Source organism: Poromitra crassiceps (assembly GCF_964638095.1).
Source record: "Poromitra crassiceps genome assembly, chromosome: 6".
In the NCBI taxonomy this organism is placed as follows: Eukaryota; Metazoa; Chordata; class Actinopteri; order Beryciformes; family Melamphaidae; genus Poromitra; species Poromitra crassiceps.
This window is the reverse complement of record NC_139627.1, coordinates 34423256-34444995: the sequence shown is the minus strand read 5'-3', so window position 1 is coordinate 34444995 and position 21740 is coordinate 34423256.

The window sequence follows — 21740 nt, the reverse complement described above, 5'->3', positions numbered from 1 at the left end:
GCACTGCCTGATGCACATACTGTATATCATAACTAATGGCATCCGGAGCAGTACAACCTGGACACAGCACTGCCTGATGCACATACTGTATATCATAACTAATGGCATCCGGAGCAGTACAACCTGGATTGTGCATCGTCCATGGATAAATAAGCTGCTTTGTCAAGGACCCCATGCTCAACAAATCACAAGCTGTTTGCAAGAGCAAAACATCAATCTTGTTATAAATGCCGAAAAAAGAACACACTGGTGCAGTATGTCACCGGCTACGAAATGCCGAGAAACAATTGTGCCACACGGAAGGGAAAGGAGGATCAAAATCTTCAAATGATTCACTGTCTGTGTCCGTCTCGCACTGCTGTTATTATTTCCAAAAAGCGTCAATTACATGTTAAAAATGTGAAGCGAGCACATTCATTATTTCTATTACACGCACCCACCAAACTGCATCAAGCTTATGAAATATTTCTTCCTCTTGTTCAAAGGCTTGTTAGAGCTAGTATTCAATTACAGCTGTGGCTGTAACATGCTGTCACTTTAGCCAATCATTAGGCAGGGACTGCTCCCCGCTACAGTGGGGCGGCACAGTCAAGCTAGCGAGCGGCACAGTCAAGCTAGCGAGCTCACGACGCGCCTAATTGTTGTTCGGTGGCTAAAGGTCGGCTAATGAAGCGCGGGGCTGACGGGGCCGTTGGTGTGAGGGTGGCAGGGTGGGGGGGCCGAGGGGGAGGGGGGTTGTGGGCTGGTGGTTAGGGGGATGTTGTGGGGGGGTGGGTAGGGGGGTCGCCCTCAACATACTGAATTTGCAAAACTTTCCCCAGATCAAAGTGCAGCAGAAGCGGGGCATTTGAGACATTTCTTAGCTCTGCCTGTCTGAGATCTAGCTTCCAAATTTGAAAAAGACGGCAAGAAGGCTGTGACGGATTTGTAGAAGTAAACCCTTCCTGTATGCTTTGCCTTGCAGTCAAGAGACTATTATTATGATTGTATATTGTTCTGGCAGAGAAAACAGGTGTGCTGACATATTGTATGCCATTGTGGTTCACAAGCTGCACGAAAGCGGATCAGAAAGCTCTGCAGAGATTGATAAGAACGGCTGGTAAAATCATCCAGACATCACCATCATCTACACCTCCCGATGCCTGCGCCACAAAGCTCATCACCCGTTCAACTTCCTGCCCTCAGGTAGGATACAAAGCTCATCACCCGTTCAACTTCCTGCCCTCAGGTAGGATACAAAGCTCATCACCTGTTCAACTTCCTGCCCTCAGGTAGGATACAAAGCTCATCACCCGTTCAACTTCCTGCCCTCAGGTAGGATACAAAGCTCATCACCTGTTCAACTTCCTGCCCTCAGGTAGGATACAAAGCTCTTCACCCGTTCAACTTCCTGCCCTCAGGTAGGATACAAAGCTCATCACCTGTTCAACTTCCTGCCCTCAGGTAGGATACAAAGCTCATCACCCGTTCAACTTCCTGCCCTCAGGTAGAATACAAAGCTCTTCACCTGTTCAACTTCCTGCCCTCAGGTAGGATACAAAGCTCATCACCTGTTCAACTTCCTGCCCTCAGGTAGGATACAAAGCTCATCACCCGTTCAACTTCCTGCCCTCAGGTAGGATACAAAGCTCTTCACCCGTTCAACTTCCTGCCCTCAGGTAGGATACAAAGCTCTTCACCCGTTCAACTTCCTGCCCTCAGGTAGGATACAAAGCTCATCACCCGTTCAACTTCCTGCCCTCAGGTAGGATACAAAGCTCTTCACCCGTTCAACTTCCTGCCCTCAGGTAGGATACAAAGCTCATCACCCGTTCAACTTCCTGCCCTCAGGTAGGATACAAAGCTCATCACCCGTTCAACTTCCTGCCCTCAGGTAGGATACAAAGCTCATCACCCGTTCAACTTCCTGCCCTCAGGTAGGATACAAAGCTCATCACCCGTTCAACTTCCTGCCCTCAGGTAGGATACAAAGCTCTTCACCCGTTCAACTTCCTGCCCTTAGGTAGGATACAAAGCTCTTCACCTGTTCAACTTCCTGCCCTCAGGTAGGATACAAAGCTCTTCACCTGTTCAACTTCCTGCCCTCAGGTAGGATACAAAGCTCTTCACCTGTTCAACTTCCTGCCCTCAGGTAGGATACAAAGCTCTTCACCCGTTCAACTTCCTGCCCTCAGGTAGGATACAAAGCTCATCACCCGTTCAACTTCCTGCCCTCAGGTAGGATACAAAGCTCATCACCCGTTCAACTTCCTGCCCTCAGGTAGGATACAAAGCTCATCACCCGTTCAACTTCCTGCCCTCAGGTAGGATACAAAGCTCTTCACCCGTTCAACTTCCTGCCCTCAGGTAGGATACAAAGCTCTTCACCCATTCAACTTCCTGCCCTCAGGTAGGATACAAAGCTCTTCACCTGTTCAACTTCCTGCCCTCAGGTAGGATACAAAGCTCTTCACCTGTTCAACTTCCTGCCCTCAGGTAGGATACAAAGCTCTTCACCCGTTCAACTTCCTGCCCTCAGGTAGGATACAAAGCTCTTCACCCGTTCAACTTCCTGCCCTCAGGTAGGATACAAAGCTCTTCACCCGTTCAACTTCCTGCCCTCAGGTAGGATACAAAGCTCATCACCCGTTCAACTTCCTGCCCTCAGGTAGGATACAAAGCTCATCACCCGTTCAACTTCCTGCCCTCAGGTAGGATACAAAGCTCTTCACCCGTTCAACTTCCTGCCCTCAGGTAGGATACAAAGCTCATCACCTGTTCAACTTCCTGCCCTCAGGTAGGATACAAAGCTCTTCACCTGTTCAACTTCCTGCCCTCAGGTAGAATACAAAGCTCTTCACCCGTTCAACTTCCTGCCCTCAGGTAGGATACAAAGCTCTTCACCTGTTCAACTTCCTGCCCTCAGGTAGGATACAAAGCTCTTCACCCGTTCAACTTCCTGCCCTCAGGTAGGATACAAAGCTCTTCACCTGTTCAACTTCCTGCCCTCAGGTAGGATACAAAGCTCATCACCCGTTCAACTTCCTGCCCTCAGGTAGGATACAAAGCTCTTCACCCATTCAACTTCCTGCCCTCAGGTAGGATACAAAGCTCTTCACCTGTTCAACTTCCTGCCCTCAGGTAGGATACAAAGCTCTTCACCTGTTCAACTTCCTGCCCTCAGGTAGGATACAAAGCTCTTCACCTGTTCAACTTCCTGCCCTCAGGTAGGATACAAAGCTCTTCACCTGTTCAACTTCCTGCCCTCAGGTAGGATACAAAGCTCTTCACCCGTTCAACTTCCTGCCCAAGCAGTCAGACTACTCATACACAAATCCTCAGCCCCGCCACCCCCCCCCCCCCCCTTCCCCCGCCAAAAAAGAACCATGAACTCTGAACCACTCTAAACATGTTTTGGACTATTATTATGCACTATTGAAACACGGTCATGAACTCTGAACCACTCTGAACATGTTTTGGATACTGGACCTTTATTTATCCAGGGAGGACCATTGAGAGCTAGCTCTCTTTTTCAAGGACGCCCTGATTACAGCATAGACAACAACTACAGAAATGAAATGAAATGAAATGTAAACCCTGAGTGTAACACATACTCGGGATGCTGTATATATAGCCCTCACAAATACGTGTTATTGTAAAGTGAGAAGTTTAACGACCATAACACAATTGCACTGTGATGTCCACTCCAACAAGACTGTCTGACCTCCAGCTAAGATAGGCTTCAACACTGTCTGACCTCCAGCTAAGATAGGCTTCAACACTGTCTGACCTCCGGCTAAGATAGGCTTCAACACTGTCTGACCTCCGGCTAAGATAGGCTTAAACACTGTCTGACCTCCAGCTAAGATAGGCTTCAACACTGTCTGACCTCTGGCTAAGATAGGCTTAAACACTGTCTGACCTCCAGCTAAGATAGGCTTCAACACTGTCTGACCTCCGGCTAAGATAGGCTTCAACACTGTCTGACCTCCGGCTAAGATAGGCTTAAACACTGTCTGACCTCCAGCTAAGATAGGCTTCAACACTGTCTGACCTCCAGCTAAGATAGGCTTCAACACTGTCTGACCTCCGGCTAAGATAGGCTTAAACACTGTCTGACCTCCAGCTAAGATAGGCTTAAACACTGTCTGACCTCCAGCTAAGATAGGCTTCAACACTGTCTGACCTCCGGCTAAGATAGGCTTCAACACTGTCTGACCTCCAGCTAAGATAGGCTTAAAGTCTTGAAGGTCAACTCTTCAGTGAATGTGGAATGACAGATCTCAGTCTATCACCACAGACAAAACAGCAATTATTTCCCTTTACTTCTTCAGCGTATTGTGCTCAATGCATGGGACGAGTCTCTGTCCGTCCGTCCACCCGATGTGAGAATGTACTGTAAGACTGTAACATGTGACTACTCTGTGAGCCCTACCTTAATTGGCAAGGACACAGAGAAGCTTAACCTGGCCGAGACAGTCACAATGCTGCGATTCCCCTTAGCCTTCAGAGGATGGATAGCATGTTGTGAGAACCTGCCACAGCCTCTTAAAGCTGATGGGCAGAACTACTGTACTGTACACTTAGCCTGGGTAAACCCAGCCTGTGACATCACGTTGAAGGCTGGGTTTACCCAGGCTACTATACACTACCTACTGCATCAACCTAGTGTCCTCTAGAGAGATAGTGGCATCAGCGGAGGACCAAAATGCGAGACTCATTTTGGAGCGGACAGTGCAGGGGATAAAATAAAGAACGTAGCCTACTACTTTGAGCCAATACACAGCAAGCAAGCGAGTATCCACTGTTAGCCAGGTCAGATAACGTTATCGTCGACAATGACGAGCACTTTCTTGTAAAACATACCTGGACTCCAACAAAGAAAGCTTCAGATGGTTTTCTCTCCTCCGAGCGCTCGAGCCACTTACGTCAATAATTCCCTGGAATGTGAGACTTAACGAGCCAGTTACATGGCGTTGCATTCTTAGACATTGCCGTTTGCTTTTATTTGGTATGTTACATACATACAATAAATTATTAGTTAATTCAGAGTTAGATGATATTGGAGCAGCCAGCCATTTTATTTTATTTTATTTTTAGCCGGAAGTTTTGACACGACCACACAACCGGGTCAAATGGGCGTGGCTACATAAGGTGAATAGGGAAGTCTAAAGATTATGGCGGTTCTGACCAAAACTAATGGCTGTAGGATTAGGTGAATTAGATGCTAAAATGGGTGAAGTAGAAGTATGTAGAAGAATGTCGTCTCCCACTTCTATGCCACATGCCTTGCACCTGCTCGGCGCTGGCTGGTAAATGACCACAAGTAAAATTGGATTTGTATGATTGTTAATCCAGTCTGTGAAACAGCTACTTCAAGTTTTTGTTGTGCTTATTATATGCATACACAATAGTTTGAGTTTGAGTGTGTCACCGTATTTCGTCAGAATACCCCAGACTCACCATCAGTCTGAACCAGTTCAAATAGCTCAACTCAATCTCCCAGCAGCCGCCGCAGAGGCACGAGGCCTAATAAGCGCATGCTAAGCGTGATAAGCTGCTTTGTAGCCACGTTTCGCCTGTTTTTTTTTCCTTTTCCACCATTCTTTTCTTCCACCCTGGTGATTTACTCACTCCAGGCGATGTGTGCTTTCTCTTCAGCATCGACACACACACCACAGAGCAGTGCAAATAGATTTCTGTCTCAATTGGTCCCTCGGTGTCACAGTGGAAAGATACTTGGACAGAAGACGGTGAAACAGGATTTTTAAGGGATGTTAGAAATATTCAAGTGCTAAATCCCAGCATGCACTCTGAGGAGGTTGAGTTGAGTGTTTTTAAGAGGCCCCTGTTGGAAACTGTGACTGGAGGCTGAATTCAAAGTGCTGCTCCGCTCGGCACCACTCATGAAAATTCATTCACAAGTACCTGTGCAGAGGTCAAACCCAACTTTGAGAAATGTTGCCAAAACATCTCCCACACATGAAAGCCATTTTTTGTGAGAGAGATAGCGCACCAGTTGGTTTTAGTTATACAGAGGAGAAATAAAAGTAAAAAGTGTATCTCATATTCTCCTAGTGATTGAGGTTGTCTGATATGGATTTGTGTGGGTGTATGTTTGTTTGGACGTGTGTGCAGATGTGCACTTCTCTGCAGATATATATATATATATATATATATATATATATATATATATATATATATATATATATATACAAATTGAGAGGCGGACCATATACGGTGTCGATGATTTGATTTGACAATTCTGGGGACTGGCTTTGGCATTGGTCAATCCTGGCATGTTCCACCCCCAAATCCAGTGGGATTCAGCGTGTCGTAGTGTTACGCGAGTGGGATCCGCCGAGTACCAGGCAGCCAGCTACTTCTGTGCGGAACGAGTAGACAACCGATGCATGGGTGCTGCCCGCCCGCCTGGAATCTCCGAGAGGCGACCCCTGACAACCAGGCTCTCAAGCGCGCGCCATTATCGCTATTGCGGTAAATACAATATTCCTGGAATGCGAGTTTTAACGAGCCAGTTACATTTCTTTGCATTCTTAGACATTTTGTTTTTTGTTCATGTTTCATACAATTGGCCAAGTTAGTAGTTAGTTTATGGGATAGGAATTCTGCCAGATGACAGGCACTAGGCGCCATTTTCTACTTCATTTGGAAGAGAAAATTATCCTGAAATGAAGATTTGATTGACAGCTGCCATGTCGTGATATGATTGGTTGAAATGGGGTAGACATTTGATAGTACTAGGTGACGTCAGCAAACTGTAGATTACTGTTATGAATGACAGTTTTTTTTTGCATACATTATTAAATAGGTGCAATGCATACCCAGGTATTTGAACTAAAAGAAAAGAAAAGTAATTTTTGGGTTCAGCTCGACTTTAATGCACACACTAACCCTGACTTCATTAGTGAGTATGAGATTGTCGGTGCCATCCGTGGCTGCTGCGTTAGATCGCTGGCTTGCTGGAGAAGCGGGTCTGACTGTGGTTAGTCCTTTGATGGGAGACCATGGTGCTGGAAGTGGTGTTAGGTCCAGGTCTTCCGTCCTCTTGTGGTCTGGAAGTGGCTCGAGCTGGTCCATGTTGTTGTTGCACGTTCAGGCTTGATTGGCTGGGCTCTGAGCAAGAGTTGTCCAATTTATAACCTTAGCAGGGAAGAATTTATGACATCACTGATGATATCACAATTCAGTCTATGACATCAAGTTCAAGTTCAAGTTCAAGTAGTTTATTAATGTCCCAAAGGGCAAATTGGATTACAGCAAGGCGTAGAGGCTTGAAACATAAAAACATAAAGTGCAGACCATACATACAATGTCATAAATAATCAGAATGTAACAACATTTAGACATACGATGGGCCAATATAAAAGAGCATACGTCTGGTGCGGCTGATAAATAAATAAATCAACACTAATAACTTAAGAACGAGATGAGCCAGCGGCTGGTACGGCCGATAAGACAGTATAAAACAAATTAAAAAAACTAATTAAAAACAAATTAAAAGACATAAGAAGAACTAAGAACATAAAAGAGCCGACTGCTGGTATAGCAGATTGATGAAACGTTAATTCCTCAGTAATCTTTTCCTTCCTCCAGCAGCATTCACAGCACGGATGGAGGAGGGGACAAAGGAATACTTATACCTGTTTTTGGTGGTCCGTGGGACACACAAGCGAAGGCCGGATGGCAGTAGCATATAGTCTGAACTGAGTGGGTGGGCACTGTCTGAGCGGATGGACAGAGCTTTTTTGAGCATCTGTCTGTTATAGCTAAGGTCAAGGCTCTCCAGTTGGATGCCGGCTACTTTAGAAGCTGTTTTCACAATTCTCCAGAGGGAATTTTTATCCTTGATACAGAGGTTACCGTACCAACAGATAAAGGAAAAGCAGATCACAGATTCAATATAAGCACTGTAAAACAGTTTCATCAGGCTCTTGTCTACTTGGAACTTGGCTAGTTTCCTCAAGCAGTAAAGGCGTTGCTGGCCCTTCTTGCATAGCATGTCGGTGTTTAAGTCAAATTTCAGTTTGTCATCAATAATCGTGCCCAGGTATTTGTAGTTGGTTACAATGTCCACTGACTGACCATGGACGACACTATCACTGATGATGATGATGTCACAATGTCTCTGCCTATAACATTACTGATGATGTCACCCTATGACATCACTGGTAATGTCACAATGTCTATGACATCATCATCACAGATGACATAGTCTATGACATCACTGATAATGTCACATCAGTGGGTATGAGATCATCAGTCACCACTGGCCCCCAATGATTATGGAGCATGACATCATCAGTGGGTATACTGTACAGTCAATGTCTCAACATCGACGCTGGGGTAGCTGGCTGGGGACCTGGTCAGGGTGGGGTAAATCCTCCCGTTCTCCCCATTCAGCATAGTTAGCATTTAGCTGCTAGCCCAGCCCAGGCAGACAGGATTGGTGATTCAACCCCCGCAGTAAACGCACATCTGAACAGATGTCTACCGGCTCTAGAATCCCCAATCCTGTAGTGTAAGTCAGCCCATTGAGATATATGGGGGGTTTTACCCCAGCCGTAGTAACATTTTGTGGGCGTTCCCACACAGACCGACTGTGGCATCATCAGTCACCATTGGCCACCACTCGTGATGGTGACGATGACATCATCGCTCTTGCCACCACTTGATGATTGTGGGACATGACATCATCATCAGTGGTTGTGGGCATGACATCATCAGTCACCCCTGGCCACCACTCGATGATTATGTGACATGATATCATCAGTGGGTATCACTCGACCATTGCGGGCGAGAGGAAGAGCTGAAGAGGGACAGTATGTAGGGAAACAGTGAATGGATAAATCCAGAAGGAGGCGGTAATGCAACATAAAGGATGCCAACTGCTATATGACATCATCAGTCGGTGGCGTTTGCTTGATGGATTGTGTTTGTTTGCTACTATAATAGGGTTGATTGTGGTTGTGCGGGTCGCCATTTGTAGCTCTGCCTCGGCTTCAATTTATTTTTTGTGTTTATTGCTTGCTATCTATCTATCTATCTATCTATAGATATCTATCTATCTATCTATAGATATCTATCTATCTATCTATCTATCTATCTATAGATATCTATCTATAGATATCTATCTATCTATATCTATCTATCTATCTATCTATCTATCTATCTATCTATAGATATCTATCTATCTATCTATATCTATCTATATCTATCTATCTATCTATAGATATCTATCTATATATCTATAGATATCTATCTATCTATAGATATCTATCTATCTATAGATATCTACTGTATCTATCTATCTATCTATCTATCTATAGATATCTATCTATCTATCTATCTACAAAGACAAGGAACCACTTATGAGCGCAGCACTCTGGCGACCTCTCTCTCTCTTACTTGACTTACCATGGGGCACTGTGACCAGCTGGTGGATCGCACAGCCAAAGAGATGAAAAGTAACTCTCCGCAGCTCGCCGGAGTGGTACTGATGGAGCCTTTTAAAAGCAGAATTGCTCCAGTGAGTGAAAACACGGCCAACACTCGGGTTGATGTCATATCCCAGCTGTTAGCTCAATCAGAAGAGGTCCCACCACGACTAAGTGAGTCTCAGTGCGGCTCATTCCACATAACGCCGCAGTTGCTCCGTCAGGCAGGGGGGTGCTCGGCGCTCATGTGACCCCCGCTGCCAACTAGCAGCCCACCAAAGGCCCGCTGGTTAAAAAGGGCTTGGCTCAATCAGCACATGGCGAGGCTGGTGATGACTTGTTGCTGTTAGTCTATCAGTGTTCCCTTGTATTGCCCTCCAGTCCCCTCCTCCGTAACAGACAGCGCCCCCATGCAGCTGTTGAGAGGTTGTCCCTGATGTCATCTTAATAGAGCCCGCCCCCCCTCTGTTTAGCATCCGTCTTTCGCCACGTATACCTAAGCATTTTTGTTTGATGACATCTACTTTGTGGGTTTTCACAGTTCAGGCCACTGATTGACCCCCCCCCCCCCTACACACACACCCTCCTCCTCCTTTCTAACACCAGGATGTGGAATGTTGATTGTGCAGCATATTGTGTTATAAAGGCATGGGGGACTGAGAGAGGTAGAGTCAATGTCAGAGAGGCCAGTTTGCTGTCTTTGTGTCAACAGCCATTTTAGCTTGCCTCTCACTGAGAAGGGCACCACATGGCCAACGCGCATAGAGCAAGGACGCAGAGTTATTCACATTTGACAACAGGTGCCCATGGAGACCTCAAGTTGGCTGTCAGTGTGAGTGTGAGTGTGTGTGTGTGTGTGTGTGTGTGTGTGTGTGTGTGTGTGTGTGTGTGTTTGTGTGTGTGTGTGTGTGTGTGTGTGTGTGTGTGTGTGTGTGTGTGTGTGTCTGTGTCTGAGTCTATGCATGTTGTTGTCTGAGGTTTCCAGAGAGGTTACCAGCGCAGAATGGCCAAACAGCAGGTATGCTCTCTTTCCCTCTCTTGCCCAGGGCAAGGCGAGACAAGTTAGCATTCATAGACACAAAGCACTAGAGGCCAACTACTGGCCGAAAGACAGGAAGTGAAAGTGGACGAATGACAGGCACAGCACGCTAAGCCTCATTCAGGATCAGGGTCAGAGGGACATGGGGCTGAAGGGGTGGGGGCATATGGACGAGGAAAACAAAGTAACATAGTGTGCTTATGGATATAGCTCGCCGTGCGTGTTGTGGGCCCGTGTGGGCGTGTCCTTTCTGCTGTGAAATTGGTGCATTGTTTTTTCTGCGCCATCAAGTATTCAGCACTAACACTCAATGGAGCGTCACGTCAGAGATCAGAGGAAAGCGAGACAGAGAGAGAGACAGAGAGGGAGAGCTCCTGTCGCCGCTGACTTGATTATCACAGTCCAACAAACCATGGTTTACTTATTTACAGTACACTAACGCTCCTCGACAGCCTCTGAAAATACCTCCAATCAAGTGCAACTGTGAAGAAATATTCAACTGTGAAGAAATAGTCACGGCAACCGAACCCCCAAACAAGACAAGACATATTATTATTTTAATTATGCACTTTTTGTTTCATCCCCACACCCCCAGCTGAAAGTCAATATGGAGTGTGTGTGTGTGTGTGTGTGTGTGTGTGTGTGTGTGTGTGTGTGTGTGTGTGTGTGTGTGTGTGTGTGTGTGTGTGTGTGTGTGTGTGTGTGTGTGTGCGAGCGCGCGTGTGTGCATGTGTGAGAGTCAGAGAAGCAGCCAGCAGCACGTGTCTACTGTGGGGATGCACCCCAGTGATTCTTCACAGGTACAAAAGCTGGAATGTAGGAAATAGCTCTTATTAAAGTCAATACATCTTGATGCATAATTTATAGCTCTGTAGCATTAGAGACTGGAGAATCGCTTCACACGCTTCCACAGTTTGGGAAATTTCAAAGCATTAGGTGCACACAATGCCAAACTGCTGGTAAGGACGAAAAACTAGTTCCTGTTTGAGAAAACGATTCACATTCGCCTGCTCAGGTCACTAGAACACAATTTCAGTAATAAGATATTTACAACACATGAAGTATTTTATGCAGGGACTGAAAGTTTTTATTTTTTTTAATTGTAAGCCATATTATCCTACAGTTTCTACATTTTCAGGTTAAGCACCTTCCTGTCAGCATCCTGTCCCGACCAGAAGCACTCCACGTTTTTAATATAGTGTAACTAACTGGACTGTTAGCTGCATTACAGCTACAGTATAACTTTCAAATAAGCGCAAAGAGGAGAATAAATCGATGGACTGTTTCCATTTTAGTAAAGCAAAAACATTCCTGTTCCCATCTCACGTGTTTGCTGCGTCAGACAACGGGTTAATGGGGCAAAACAACTCAATTAAAAAAGTCAACAGTTTGTGGTTCCCATCATTAGTGGTGTGGCCAAGCAGGCCACAATATTACACATTCCTCGCTAAAGCAGGCCATCTGGTCCCTCAGTGCACAAAACATCTCTTTCATATTAAGTGTTTATTGTTTTGTTAGATTGATGCTGTTAATATCAGCCTTTCACAATGACAGATTAGCATCACCTCCTAATCAGCGCCATTAGGAGATAAATATCAGTAATTTAATCACTACAGCAATTTCTTTTACAATAATAAGATTTACAAATGTAAGTGATTAAGTAATTAGCTTACATCTCTGCAGATTACAATCCCTTAGACTTTGGTGCATCTGGTTTTCTGAAGATTAGAGACCCTCATTTAAGTTGCCCCCCTTCAATTTTGTGAATGAGATTCGCCTGATGTGCTTGACCAAAACTTAAAGTCATTTACAAATGACCCCCATATCCCTTCAAGGGCTTTTCCTTTTTTTCTCTCTCTCTCTCTCAAGTGCACCATTTTCTGAGTGGACATGCAGCACAAGTGCTGTGCACAAGTGCTGCGCACAAGGGAAATGAATGCCTTACATTTAATTCAATTGAAAAATTATGTGCACTTGATAAAATAAAGCCAGGCTGTGTGCTGGCATATCTAAATAGTTATCAAGGATTTCTTTGTTGCTGGGAGAACACTGGCCCTTGGGCTACTCCTGGTTTCAACATTCTAAAGCTATAGCCCTGTTATTTACAAAGTAATTTGTCGGTTAGTGTTAATTTCCTAAATGCAACATAAAAGGAGCAGCGCAGCGAGAAAAAAATGAAAGGGGAAAATGATAAAAACAGCAGAGAATCAGGCAAATTGCTTCCATGTGTGTGTGGCTGCCAGAGCCAAAGGAAGCCGAGCGCTGCCTGAATGCCCCTGACCCGCCGAGACGAGGCCAATTCAGTTTGAAAGGCCCGGTTCTCTAATGAAGGCCTAATTTTTATTGCCACTCCATTGACTTCAAAGCAGTTCAGGTTGCCAAACATAATTTCACTGGAGGTATTTTCAGGTGCACTGCAAATAGTTCATAAATAATTTCCCCATTAGGCCGAGCGATGCACTTTTTAGGTGAATGTTTCGTCTGTTGAGCCCCCCGCCACAACGCTCCCCCCCCCCTCCCAAATTCAACACCACCACCGCTGCACCAACCGACGTCCCTCCATCCTTCCCCTGTCCCCTCCACCCCCTCCAGCCCCTAACCTTAGTCCCTCTAGGAGCTTATGGAGTCAAATGCCGCTTAGTGGCTCTGTGAGGTCTCTGGTGCCTCGGCTGGGTGCTGTCACTCCCTGGGTAAGGAGCCCTACAGCCAGGGAGACACGGCTCCACCATTACAGGATTAGTGAATTCAAATCAATCCAACCCGAGGAGGCCCAATCAACCCGCCGAGGCCCAATCAACCCGAGGAGGCAATCAACCAATCAACAGTGGCTTATTGCTTGTGACCATGCTGCCACTTTGAATGGCTACCTGCTATTGTGCAAGGAGCAGCAAATGGGCTGCAACATTGACACAATTTGCCAGGCTGACCAGAGAGCGTTCAACACTGGAGGCTCCTGAATAACTTAAAAACCTTCTTAACAAGCTTTAATCATCTGAGTCACATGGTGCAATGTTTGGTGTCCTACTTATTTAATTGGAGAACTTAACTCCTCTGTTCGCGCGGGGCCAATGGGGCAATTTGGACAGCAGGTGGCCTCATGGTTAGAGAGACCATCCACCAACCAGACAACCCGCGGGTTCAAATCCCGCGTTGGCACATATCCATTCTGCTGAAGTGTCCCTGAGCAAGACACTGAGTCCCTACATCCATGATGTACTTTAGCTGACCTCTGACCTCTCTGGGGGGAGAGAGAATTTCCCTATGGGGATCAATAAAGCATCCCATTAATTCACTGTGAAATCAAACAAGCGATAGCATGTTCTCATGTTTATTAATAACTCCTAGAGTTTCACCCTGTGAAAGGTGTGCAAGAGCAGCTATCCATAAGGCACTGTGCATTATGTCAAATCCACATTATAATGGAGAGTGAAAGCCTCCCAGAATCCAGCAATCAAAAGCCTAATTCAAAACAAACTAATAATAAAAGGATGGATGCCATCAAAGCACATGTGTTTCACATTTGCAGACATTCTCATAGTGGAATCATGTGGGGCCGTGCCTTGACTTAGCAAGCCGTTAAACGAGTTTTTCTCTTTGTCCAACGCTCTGTAAAGAACTTCATAAAAACTATGACCCTTTTGATAGGTAATAACACACAGGAAGCTGAGCCCAGATGAGTTGGAGCGCTCTGCAATCGTCTGGGCGCCAAACGTAAATCTCACAGACAGGAATACCAGGCTGAGTGCCCATTAGCCATTTCCCCCCCATTTCTCCTCCTTTTTACATTTTGAATATTATTATTGTTCTATAATTGCATTTCCTTCCCTGCAGCAGACCACATTCTTTGAAGAGGGACAAATGGAACACTTGTTTTATTGTAAGCAGGCAGGTATTTCGCAATAAACCGTGGTGGTGTCACTGTACACATAACATGCTTAACGTGAAAACAGACCATAAATCACCACTAGCAGCAGTGATAACTGATTAAACTCTCTCTATCTCTCTCTCTCTATCTCTCTCTCTCTCTCTCTCGCTCAATTTATCTATCTCATCCCACTGACTTGACTCCCGCCCACCAGTAGTGAACCAGTATACAAGTATTTACTCTGAAGCGTGAGAATACAAGCATACTTGTGCCTATAGCTACGATGTGGGATGGGACAGTTAGATGTGTACAGTGGTATCTTATCAAAGGGCATAGGTTCCTAGTTAACCTTATCAGTGAATAGCTCAGTGGCTTTAACAATCTGTTTCCTTCTGGTCTTGCTCTGGGTCACCACTCCCTTCACTTTCTATAGAGTGCCTAAGTCACGCCCTCTTCCGGGTTCCCCCATGGGGCTTAGGGAGTGAAATTTCCAATTCATTTTTCCATTCCGTATCGTAAAACTCTTATAAAAAGAGTTTTACTTGGACAATTAGCGATTCAGCTATATTCAGAATCGAGAGACTATAGATTTAGAACATTTCTATCGGATCAAAAAAAGAAGAAGAATGGTAAAAACGTGTTTTCTTTTTTGTTTTGGTCCGAGTGAAATGTTGTATGGTCTCTGAATATAGCTCACTTGGTTTGTCCAAGTAAAACTCTTTTTATAAGGATTTTACAAAACGCCTAATGAGAAATGAATTGAGAATTCACTTCCTCAGGCCCCATGGGCATGGTTGGACTTGGGCACTATGAGCTGTGGGCATGGTAGTAATAATAATAATAATAATAATAATAATAATAATAATAATAATTATTATTATTATTATAATAATCATAATAATAATTTATTAGATTTATATAGTGCCTTTCTAGATACTTCTAGATAAGATAAAGCACTTCACATATCAGGGGAGGGAGGGGGAGGGAAATCAACTCATCCACGTCTCATAGTGCCAGAAATCTTGACCCCTTTCACACACCCCCCTCCCCCCGAAACAGTAGGCATATCAACTGATTGAAAAGGTATTAAAAGGTATGACTAAATGGATTATGTTGGTCAGAAAGTCAAGCATAATAGCCATTCAATAGCCATGCCTGAAAGCACAGAGCATCTGGACAAATGAAAGTATATAAGAGCCCATTGTTCCTGCTGCCTCTCCGATGGCTGCTGTGTTGATCTCTGTCACTCTGGTGTTTGGGATCAAATCAATAACACAAGACTGATGCGTCTCATGATTCATGACTGCAGCCACTCTAATTCCCCTACACACACAAACCTTCATTAATGAGTTGTTATTGGAAGAACGAGAGCCCTTGGTATCTGTTAAACACACACAGGTCCTCTTAATGAGCTCTCTCTCAACACACACAGTCCTCTCTCTGTCAGCTCTTGGGCACAGTCCCGGCCCGGGTGCTCAATCCAAAGCGCACCGCAGAAACAAGAAACCAGGTGGACCAGTGCCATTGTTCCGCCGTTTGTCGTGAAAATGTGCTTACAACCGAAGCCGTTACCTTAGCCCCGCCCCCTGCTGGAGCGCACGTGTCCCGCCAAATAAAAAGCACCTGCCTTGGCAGCGCACGGGCATTATCCCTCCCTGGATAGAGTTTTGCTTTGTGAGTCATTTGGACTTGTGATGGATGGAGATGTGTTGGTGTCCAGGTTGGCTGTCTGCACTCTAGCAGGCCCTAATCCAGGCCCCAGGAGGCCCCCAGAGGCCCCCCAGCCTAGTCCCTCAACCCATTCCATCCCACTCCCCACAGGAAATGAGGGCTTCGGGGTGCACTGCAGAGGAGAGGGGAGGCTCCGTCACATGGAGGGGTACAGACACAGTGCACGCCCCGAGCAGATGTGCCCAGAAAGAATCTGACTGTAATTCAACGGATCACTTAGATAGCAAGAGGAGCTTTTCCTTTTCCTTTGCTAAATGCTCTCATTCTTTGACACACATCAGTTCATCTGAGCCCCACACAGCTCCCACTTTACACACAGCTCCCACTTTACACCCAGCTCCCACTTTACACACAGCTCCCACTTTACACCCAGCTCCCACTTTACACACAGCTCCCACTTTACACACAGCTCCCACTTTACACCCAGCTCCCACTTTACACCCAGGACATTTAGCCCAACACACAGCTCCCACTTTACACACAGCACATTTAGCCCAACACACAGCTCCAACTTTACACACAGCTCCCACTTTACACCCAGGACATTTAGTCCAACACGCAGCTCCCACTTTACACCCAGCTCTCACTTTACACCCAGGAAATGTAGTCCAACACGCAGCTCCCACTTTACACCCAGCTCTCACTTTACACCCAGGAAATGTAGTCCAACATGCAGCTCCCACTTTACACCCAGGAAATTTAGTCCAACACGCAGCTCCCACTTTACACCCAGGAAATTTAGTCCAACACGCAGCTCCCACTTTACACCCAGCTCTCACTTTACACCCAGGAAATGTAGTCCAACACACAGCTCCCACTTTACACCCAGGACATTTAGTCCAACACACAGCTCCCACTTTACACCCAGGAAATTTAGTCCAACACGCAGCTCCCACTTTACACCCAGGAAATGTAGTCCAACACACAGCTCCCACTTTACACCCAGGAAATTTAGTCCAGCACACAGCTCTCACTTTACACCCAGGACATTTAGTCCAACACACAGCTCCCACTTTACACCCAGGAAATTTAGTCCAACACGCAGCTCCCACTTTACACCCAGGAAATGTAGTCCAACACACAGCTCTCACTTTACACCCAGGACATTTAGTCCAACACACAGCTCCCACTTTACACCCAGGAAATGTAGTCCAACAAGCAGCTCCCACTTTACACCCAGGAAATTTAGTCCAACACACAGCTCCCACTTTACACCCAGGAAATGTAGTCCAACACACAGCTCCCACTTTACACCCAGGAAACTGTTCAGTCCTCTAACACTGTTTCATTTTCAAAGGACGCTTAAAAAGTTTTGGGGCTTTTGTCTTGGTGAGAGGCGTCCCCTCCCAAGCAGAGGCAGCCATTAGACGTTCCGGACATAATTAATCAGGGAGAGCAGTGCGACACTGATCCGCATCAAACATTCCCCATTCTTAGATATCTCCTCCCGATTTTCCACTAACGCTTTCTAATCATAAATAATCACACACACAAAAAGACACTCAATTAGATTAGTCTCCAAAGTCAAAAGGGGGTGCAGACAACATTCCTCTGGTCTTTGCTAACTATTCAAGCTAAAGCATAATTGCTCTCTGGTGAGCTTTGATACCAGTTGTAAGCTTGGGGTTTAACTTGCCTTATTAGGGGATTCTCGGAGCAGCATCGATGGAGTGGATTGTGTTTAGACTGACTCGTATGAAACAAAAGATTGGAATCTTCTATAGACAGTATGGAGATTAGATTGGCCCTTGTTTTGATTATTGCGCTACATGTTTTGAAGTTATTCTTTCGTCTGTAACATAATGATGTCTGGAGAATGCGCCTGGAGTTTTGCCATTTATTTGTCAGGTTATCAGAGGGACATGGCACCAGTGAATTAGAACAAGTCTTTAGATGCCTATTGAGAGATTAAACGATGTTGTAGCTGCATTTGACAAGTTGTTTCACTTGTGTGTTTGATATTTATGGCTGACCAGTACAGTGGTTGCCTTTTGCTGCTCCTCAACATGCCGCCACACACACACACACACACACACACACACACACACACACACACACACACACACACACACACACACACACACACACACACACACACACCACCGCCCGCACCCCATACCTCCCACCCCTAACCATCATCCCCATGCCTCGACACACCACTTCAAAAAACAGTGAAACCATCTATCACAAATGACAGTGTTGCTGCTTGAAATTAGACTTAAGTTTTACCACATTTCAGTCATTAGCGATGGCATATGCAGTGAATAACTATAAAGGGAAAGGAAAAGAAACATAGTTTTATCGTTTTATAATTTTTTTAATTTAATTATTCTGCATATATATATATAAATAAATAAATAAATAAATATATATATATATATACGGTATATATATATATATATATATAAACATGTTTTCTCACAAAATAAATTAATAAAACCACCTCTAACCTCTATTTTTAAATGACAGAATGACAGCAGGTCGCTTGTTAATTATACAGTAGTTGTACAGCACTTCCATCGCCTCACTGTCAGCTTGGTTTTTGCCCATAATTAGCCATGAAAATATGGCCCCTCCTAAAATGTGTCTTGGGGTTAGCTACAGTCCTCTCAGTCATACCACTAAGTTATACTTTCACTCCAGCTTCCCCAATAATAGTATGTACAAACACTGGACCACAGGGTAATTTTATACTTTCTATGTGGAATCTTGCTATATAGAAGTCCGATTTTCCACTGTGTGCCTGTATTGCATGATGAGTAGTATGCCATTTGAGACACTATACCCCCAGGGAGAGCAGGAACAAGGATGGGCTCTACAGCATCATGTCACCAGATCCAATCAGTGATAATAGGAGTGATTGGAGTGGGTTTGGAAGGCGTGTGGGATTCTTATGGCTGGTAAAGGAATCAAGGAATCACTGGACTAAAAAGAATTCCTTTTCCCCAAACCCCACATCTTTGTTTCTTCCTATGCCAACTGAGATGACTGCATGAGGGTTTTTCCTCCCTGCCTCGTCCCCCCACTGAAAGAAATTGCATTGACCTCTTCTATCTATTGCTTCCATATGCAAGCAGTTATCTCTCTTGCAAATGGAAATGAGACCCAAAATTGCAACAAATGGGGCCATGCCACTGAATGCAGATGTTCTCTGCTCCTCGCCCAGAGTACACATGCCCGATCGAATTAACTTTAACCCCTCCGCCGACAGAACAGACATCTCTTTTACAAACCCTCCACTCCGCCAATTTGTTTTGAGTCCAGGCCCCAGGAACAACTGTATGTCCACACGTGGTAAATAAGTAGTGATGGTATCAAACACCTGGGCCAGGCAGGGCTCAGCGTTACCCTGCTGCAGGGGCCCCAGCACCTAACAACACTCCCATCCCTGGGCCCGGTTTGGCCCCCTGGTCAGCTCCCTCTCTTTTGGGCTTCTTCTCCCTCTCTGCCGGCTGTGTGGAGAGCCGGCTGTTTGACGGAGAACACCTGCTTGCAGAGCGATTTTAGAGGTCGAGGCTGAGAGGCTACAACGACGGAGGGAAGAGATGAAAGAACGGAGAGAGAGAGAGGGGAGAGGGGGGGGAGAAGATTGGGAGAGGCTAACAGGTGCTTCCTCTACGGAACGCTGGGAAAGGCAACGGACTGGTAATGTATGTAAATGGGAGTGGGCTCTCTATACCCCTATCCCTCCATCAACTCTCTTTCTCTCTCTCTCTCTCTCTCTCTCTCAGGGTGAATAATAAGGGAGCCCTATAAAAGTGGCCCCCACAGATAATTTACCAAATTGGTTAAATGTTGCTCAGAGCCTGGAGTGTTAATATGCTTCCATTCAGAGCAGGCAGAGGTCAGAGGAGTCACTGGTTAGCAGGAACCAGACAGAAACAACACAACTCTGATCAACCCATCCCACACCATGCCCTTTAGGGTTGTTCTGTAATGACCAGCGTGTCTGAGCACATTTACAATCACATATATCCACATTAGATACATGTAGCGTATGCACTGTGTTTTCGCTTATACCCACGCGCATTTCCATGGCACGGTCAATGGATGTATATCCTTTATCTTTGGGTCATTTCTTGCATGTTTCCCGTCATTGCACGTACAGTGTATAGAGTGAAACAAGTCCTTATTTGTTTTGCTGGCTGGCCACCATCTGCTCTCCTTTAGGGAGGCTGATTATTGCTAACGAGTGTTTCCAAGCCCAGTGCCTCATCTATCTCCACCGACCCCCAAAAACACAGAGAACGTCTCTGCTATTTCTCCTTTTTCCTCTGCGCGCCTCCATCGCTCTTCCACTCTCTCTCACAGCACACGGCAGCATCCGCGAGGCCTCTAAATCCATCCCGTCATTTATAAAGCTGTCAGCTTAATACACACAAATATTACATACGTGTAGAAGGCATGTGGAATTGGAACATACAGGTGCTAACTTATTTGGCCGGGGTCTGTTCCTGGTGCGGCCTAATGAGCAGCAGGTGAGTGGCTGTTGCTTTAATCAAGTGGAGAGTGGGCCGCGCTCAGGATTTGCAGCTTGTTGAAAGGCCGGGCGTCCACATGGGCTTCATTACGGGGTTAGGGGAAAATCAGTCAGGAACAATTGTTTTCCCACTCCTGTTGCTAAAGTGGAATAGCTCGCTCTCTCTCTCTCTCTCTCTCTCTCTCTCTCTCTCCCCCTCTCTCTCTCCCTCTCTCTCGTGCACACACACATACACACAAGTTGCACGTGTACACACACTCAGGAAGATGATAGATTCCAAATTGTCAGTTTTGGGGGGGAAACTAAACTCTAACCCTGCTGCAAATACCAGGCACACAGGCTGGAGTCACTCTGACATTACGCCGAGAGTAGAATATTAATAATAAGGCCTGACACAAAGTGAGTAAAAGGGAGGTTCAGTAGGACATGTCAAATAATCATTCTTTATTTTTACATTAGTTAATATATTAGTTCATATTCTTTACATTTAAGCAATTTTGGTATTTAAAAGAGGTCCTTTGTAGCCCAATTACTTGATACTGTATGATTATACAATAAGTGACAATTTTAATGTATTGCAAGCAAACCGCTTTGACAATGTTGTTAATTTTTGACAGTAATGCCAATAAAGTATATTTGAATGGAAATGAGATGTTTTAATAGATCTTATTCCTAAAGAATAATGAAGTAATTGGTTTGAAAGGGATCGTCCTGCAAAATATATTCAAATTGACTACAACATGACAAATTCTGCATGTGAGATTTGTCTCAGCATGAATCAAGCTTTGAGTGACTAAAGAGGGATAAACAAAGGGAAACAAATGATGTTGGAGGGGCCATGAAAATCCACGTTTGATTTATGGATCACTAGGGAGGTATAAAAGCACATTCACACAAATTATTCCAACCATTCAGACAAATGAGCAAATAACTTCATGTTACTCTTGACGGGAATATATGGCTGTTTTGGAGAGTTACAGCATGGACCCCCTCATTTCCACTTTAAATGGAGTGATTCTTAAGAATTACGACGTTAAGGGACTACCATGAAACTGAGGAGGGGTGTGCTTAAAAAAGTTAACATCTGAATTTGATGAATAGCTGTGCCATAGTTAGAAATAAATAGTTACTTTAGTATTTGACAAATCAACATTTGATCCACAAATTAGTTTTTAGATTTATTAGCTG